General features: G+C 47.5%; 1 pseudogene; it reads left to right on the top strand.

The window, feature by feature from the left end:
* The first annotated feature begins 1,713 nt into the window (after positions 1-1,713).
* On the top strand, positions 1,714-5,482 carry LOC136521885 (pyruvate dehydrogenase E1 component subunit alpha-2, mitochondrial-like; annotated as a pseudogene).
* Positions 5,483-6,882: the final 1,400 nt, after the last annotated feature.

Below are 6,882 nucleotides of genomic sequence, written 5' to 3'. Positions count from 1 at the left end.
ACCCTGCAACTCATTTGACATGTCATTGGAGCTGCCCTTAGGCCCTCTACAGTGGGGACTGATACAAAAAAAAAAGATACCACGGCAAGAACAGGCATCTAATCTTGGACGGCTGCAGCGTGAGAACAGGACACTGGAGCCATCAAGAAGCACTGGGACTCGCGTGCTAATCCTTCGTATCATCAATTAGCAAGCAAATGTTTTTTTTTTATGTTCTGGACACACTGGCACTTGAACTTGCGCTGCTGTCAGTTTTCATGACATCACTGTAAAATAGCATCGCCAGCCACAACGTGAAGAGTAGTGCACCGATGTTTTCTCTTGTCTAGGCATCACTCTAAGCACATGCTATGAAGGGCCTTAATCTTCTCTTTGGTTGCCGCCGCAGCATGCTGTACCAAAACTACGATACATCCTCTTTTTCGTTTGGTTGTTGCTGCATTTTTTGGTTTGCCAAAACTACGACATCGTTCGCTGTGTTTATTTACGTCAATGCACCTCAAAGTCTGACGCTCGATTTCACCATCGTACTTTTAGTGCGTCCTCAACGCCAAGGAAGAAAGCGGCGTGAGGTGAGAGTGAGTATAAGAAGGAAACAATACCAGCCGTACATCACAAAAGCATAAAGAGCAGAGTGTTTTAGCGACTGTGAAATCTTTTTTTTTCTGGACTCGTAGTGTATAGGTTGGAGTATCTATACTCTACACAACACATTCACGCCATCACATACACGCACACCTCTAGAAGTTACAACCTATACATCTTAAACGTCTTTTTGAAGATCACCGAAGCCACCGAGCCTCGTAGACGACGAACACGTCGTAGTGTTATTGTAGTGTGACGCGAGTGTGAAATCTTTAGAGTCTGTGCGAGCTACTGCTTGAAGAATCGCCAGCGAGTGCATATTCTGTTTTCTCTCGTTCACGTGGATTAAAATAGATTAACTGCTGGCGACGTCCTTAGTAAGCCGCAGCTAGGGTACGGCGTTAAGAGGAAGGATAATAGTTACAGCCGGCCGCTCGCGGCAAGGTTTCTTGTAATCATGTCCTAGCCCACCATATAATTATAAGGTCTTCATTATTAATATATGATCCACGAATGCCTCTTACATAGTTTTTTAGTCCATGTGTCTATTCGAGCTGTAAGTTTACGATCCGTTTTTCCAATCCTCTTTTCTTCGCTCAGCATTTGGAACTTATTACAGTCTATTATTATATAAGGGGATGCACCAAAAGACCCCAGCTCCCCACCGGCGCCGGCGGCCGCTGCGGAGATGCGTGTCATCGCGAGATTAGTGACAGGTGTCCATGCGCTCAAAACGATGCTGGTCGGGGGCCCAACGGAAGATGACCGTGTGTCCCGCTTCGGCTCCTAGGTCACTTTACCGGCGAGCCACCTGTGTGCTTTGCTGCTTTGTTTAGTAAAAAAGGATGGCGACTCGCGAGTACGTTTTGCTTCTTCTTCGAACTCGAAGGTCTACCGGGGATTCGTGTCCAACTGTCCACTGTGCAGTGCCAACGTCCTGGACAGGCCAAAAGCGATCGCCGGCGGTTGTCCTGTGAAATGTTGGCTCGTATCCGTAAGCTTTTCTGTTGGAAAGTCAAGCTCACATCACTGTGTTTGACACAGCACGCGCCCTCCCGGCTCCCGTCCGTCGCGCGACGCCACGACGCCCCCGCGCCAAGCGAGTCTGCACCACGCGGCGGCTCCACGCAGCACACGGGCACACGGCGCGCGAGCGACTGTGCCCCGCCACTCTGCCGAACACCACCCAGCTCCAGCGGCTCGCTCGACACCTACGCCGAACCAGCGAGAAACAACCCGAAATCCCCTACCCCCGGCAAAACCCGGCGATTTCGTGCACCTCTGCTCTGCCGCGCCCGTTCCCGCCACCCTGCATGCCATGGCCGCGGCCATTCTCCGCCGCGTTACCCCCACCGCCGCCGCCAGCCCGCGCGTGGCGCCGCTGCCGCTACCCCTACCCCTGCTCGCCCGGGGTGTCTCCGACTCCACGGACGCGATCACCGTGGAGACCTCGGTGCCGTTCAAGTCCCACATCGTGGACCCGCCGTCGCGCGAGGCCACCACCTCGGCGCGGGAGCTGCTGTCTTTCTTCCGCGACATGTCGCTCATGCGGCGCGCCGAGATCGCGGCGGACTCGCTCTACAAGGCCAAGCTCATCCGGGGCTTCTGCCACCTCTACGACGGCCAGGAGGCCGTCGCCCTGGGCATGGAGGCCGCCATCACGCACGCCGACGCCATCATCACCGCCTACCGCGACCACTGCGCCTAGCTCGCGCGCGGCGGGGACCTCGTCGCCGCCTTCGCCGAGCTCATGGGCCGCCGGGACGGCTGCTCCAGGGGCAAGGGAGGCTCCATGCACTTCTACAAGCGGGACGCCAAGTTCTTCGGCGGCCATGGCATCGTCGGCGCGCAGGTGCCGCTTGGGTGCGGCATCGCCTTCGCGCAGAGGTACAGGAAGGAGGGCACCGTCACGTTTGACCTCTACGGCGACGGCGCCGCCAACCAGGGATAGCTCTTCGAGGCGCTCAACATGGCCGCGCTCTGGAAGCTGCCTGTCGTATTGGTCTGCGAGAACAACCACTGTGAGTTCTTCTGTTACCATGTGCCTGGTCGGCTGGTCGTACTGTTTCGACCGTGTGATTCCGAAATCGGAAGTGGAGTAATTTTGGAGTACCTACCTGGTTTATGCAGATGGGATGGGGACGGCAGAGTGGAGGGCCTCCAAGAGCCCGGCTTACTACAAGCGCGGGGACTATGTGCCTGGGTTAAAGGTAAAGAGTTTTTTTTTTCTGTTTGGTTTATTTGTTTATTTCGGAGTGAAGTGAATAGTAATTGATTAGTTTCGTAAACGCAAATTTGGTTGCGCCGGAGTTCAGTGTTGAATTATTTGGCTGTGATACGGTTGGGTTTTTCTGATCTCAAATAGTTTGCTGAAACAAATGGTCGTTTTTGAAGGACTAATAGCACTATGTGTTTTGCATATTCTGGGGCTTGGTCGTTTAATTTATGTTAGTATTGTCGAGATTGATATCCTTTTGGGATCCCCTTGTTCAGCATAATCTGTATAATATGATGTTGATTTTGGTCTTCATATCTGCAATCTAGTTAATGCTTGGCACTGAAATGGTACCTTCACCTTGTGTTTGGTGTAGGTCGATGGAATGGATGTTCTTGCTGTGAAGCAAGCTTGCAAATTTGCCAAAGAACATGTCCTTGAAAATGGGTCAATTGTAAGTATTTAAGAATAATTCTGATTTCTATCATTTTAATTACATTACATGAGTGTATGCATATCTTAGAGCACATAATCCATCACATATGGGGTTAGACCAGAAGATGTTACTAGGAATCTGGAAAGCTTTACTAGGCTACAAGCAGATACAAATATCTTTCTGACGGCTGCCTTGACATTTGTTTGCCCCTCTGCTTTCCTGAATACAGTCTTACTTCCACAATGTGGAAATATTATGGTTGGTGCAGCTATTTTCTTATGATCTGATATGAAATCAGATGTACTCTAGAATACTACTACTCCATTTCAACTTCTGTGCTTTTTTCGGAGCAACTTCAGTGCTTCTGTCGCAACATTTCAACTGAATGTCAAGTGGTTTATTTGCTTTTACTCTTTTATCTTGAGTTTACCCCGTTCGGCTTACCTTAAATCCGGCTTGTTCGGCTTCTTTTTTCAGCCGGAACAGTGTTTTTCTCTCACAACATTTCAGCCAGAACAGTGTTTTTCAGCCAAGTTTTAGTAAGCCGAACGAAGCCAGAACAGTGTTTGAATGAAAATCTTGAGTTCAATTCTTGTCAATTGGATTTCCTTTGCTGGCATATGTTACCGTATACATTTTTCCATTTTGTTTTGCACCTTTGCATATCATCATGTTCTATTCAACAAGCAAGTCCAGAATGCAATACTTTGTGTAAGGTAGTCAATGCAGAGTGTGGACTCCTTACACCTAGAAACATGTTTTGCCAGCATTTCTGGCTGTCTACTTTGTATATTTCTCACTGGCAATACTCCTAGTTCTGATTTGAGGGTCTGCAACCTGTTCATTATAGTGGATGAAATTATCCTGGAAGCTTTAGTATTTGAAAAAAAAAATCTTATGCTAATCTACAGCCTAGGTCATACGCCTTTTTTTTTCTTGTAAGTATTTACTGTACATCCCTAATTCTATACTCTTGTATAGTCTTGTACTCTATTTATACCACCATATGCAATGCAATACATCCACACTTTATACGCAATCCTTCCTCCTTTCAGTTCACATGGAGACATTGACATATATTTTGTGATTTTAGACTTTCTTCTTAAAGATGCTGATCACCATGGTTCTATTCATTTCATATTTTAGATCCTTGAGATGGACACCTATAGATACCATGGGCACTCTATGTCAGACCCAGGTAGCACCTACCGCACTAGGGATGAGATTGCTGGGATAAGACAGGTTAGGATGGCACTTGTCTTGCCACTTGAAAAATGTGTTCCTCAGGGGATAAACATTATTCTGAATGATTTATCTGTCTATGAAATTATGATACACAGGAGCGCGACCCAATTGAAATGGTTAGGAAGCTCATATTGGCCCATGATTTTGCAACGGCCCAAGAGCTAAAGGTATTGTTTAGATTGTTAAGAGTACAAATGTATGACAGAAGTGCATGGCCTTGAACATCCTTTACTTGGCAGATGGAATAAAAATTTAATTGATATATTAAATTCCTTAAGGCAATCTCTTCTTTTCTACTAGGACATGGAAAAGGAGATAAAGAAGCAAGTTGACGCTGCCATTGCTAAAGCGAAGGTCTGATTGTCTGAGTCTCAGTTAATATGTTCTAGTATATCTGTATGTCCATTTATTCGGACTAATTGTGCTTACGAGTTCATCGGATTTTTTTTATACGCAGGAGAGTCCAATGCCTGATCCATCTGAGCTCTTCACAAATGTCTATGTGAATGACTGCGGTTTGGAGGTAAGTACAGATATTAAGGGCTTATAGTTCATTCAAGAATCAAGATTAGTGCTTCAGTAGTTCTCCATGCCAATTCCTATGATTCATGGACAGTGTCTTTTCTGAGGATTTGCAGATACCCTTTTTGAATTATAAAAGCCAACTTGCAGCGTAGCACAAATTGAACTTCAACTCAAAATCTGTTGCTTATATATATAGTACGTTTGCCGCTAACTGTACCTACTTGTCTACTGAAACTGCTTGCTGTAGGTTAGTTTTGCAGGGTGATGTAAGAACATGATGTAGAGTAACACTCCGAAGTGGATGTTCTGTGCTAACTAATGATCTTTCCCGTGATGCAGTCCTTTGGTGTAGACAGGAAGGTGGTGAGGACCGTTCTTCCGTAGGCTGGCAAACAAGAGCAGCTACACTAGTTACTAGTATACGTACTGATACAGAACAGGCAAAGGGATCCTCTGTTGCCATGCATTTCTTTCTCTGGTAGTACGAAATAAGAAGTTTGTGCGTATGTATATTGATGCATCAACTGCTGCATTCGGTTTTCCGCATCACACCGCAGTAGTTTCAATTCCTCACTTGTGGTTATGGATCCCGGGTTATAATTTCCTCTGCTCGTTGTGCTATGATAATGCGCAACTGAAATTTTCTCTGGTGCCCCATGTCATGCACATGCAGATGTTTCATCTTCTGCTCTACTGCAACACTTGCACAGATTCCGTTTCACTGAACAGCCCCCCTTGTAAACAGTAGTTAGCTGCATTAGCTAGGGGCAGCTAATAGCTTTTTATTAGTTACAAGTTGGTTGGATGGATCAGGTAGAGGTTTTCTTTTAGCAGTTTCTTTATTAACTTTAGCTGACCCGACCCAAACAAGGCCTGAAACTAGATAGGTGGGAATTGGAGTTAGATTTATCTGTCTAGGCCATTTCCGTTGTACTGCGTGAGGTAGGCATCGGTGGAGCTGTTAAGATGATTTGATCTGGTTGCCGACGTAGTGGCAAACAAGACATTCTAGGTGGAAAATATGAAGGTAGAACGAGTACGTCGGTTAAGGCAATTAAAAATTACGAATCTCAACATTTCTATTGGAAACCAGTCGCTCAGTGATGAAAGAAAGAAACTAGATGGGCCTGTGATAAACTCCGATTACTGTCAGGCCATAGCCCAGTTGTGGTGCATACGCACCGGGCCGTGGCATTTGCTGGGCCGGGTTTAATCACTTCTAAAATGCAGGGAATTAATTAATATATGGAATTTTTTCTCAAAAAAAAAATATGTGGAATTCCACACGCGCCGTGCAATCGACCTTGTACAAAAAAGACAGGAAATCGAGATCGGAGCAGCGTGCGGTCCCGCAGCGCAGTCTAATCCGCAATTTAATTCCATGTGGCTACGAACCACCACCTGCTCACGAGCTAACCAATTCGTCACAGCGTCTATGGAACCTACCTGACGAGCAGGATCTTATCAATTAATTAATTAAAGATAAGACACACCCAGCGCTGCGCAGGGAAGTAGCCGATGGCGGGCAGCATCCGCCGCCGCCGCCCAGATCTCTATCTCTCCGTCCCGAAGATCATCTACGGCGTCCGTGCAGTACCGTTCGTACTCTAGGATGGCCTTGCCGCCTGGGGCTAGGGGCTTCCAGACGCGACGAAACGAACGTTAACCAACAGCGGCAGTGGTCCAACACGAACATGTCCCTGTCGCTGTCAGCACAGCTCATAGGAATAATCGGACGGAAATGATGACGTGGCGCGCCGGCCGGGCGTAATTAACCGTGGGGCGTGGGACGTCGACGCGCTCACTGTGCGTGCGCGCAGCGGGCGATGGTCTTGAGAGGCGCCGCCGCCGCCGCCGCCGCGTCCCCTGCTCGGTT

This window comes from Miscanthus floridulus, chromosome 18 (assembly GCF_019320115.1).
Source record: "Miscanthus floridulus cultivar M001 chromosome 18, ASM1932011v1, whole genome shotgun sequence".
Classification (NCBI taxonomy): domain Eukaryota; kingdom Viridiplantae; phylum Streptophyta; class Magnoliopsida; order Poales; family Poaceae; genus Miscanthus; species Miscanthus floridulus.
The sequence above is the reverse complement of the archived record's forward strand: the minus strand, read 5'-3'. Positions and strand labels throughout refer to the sequence as shown.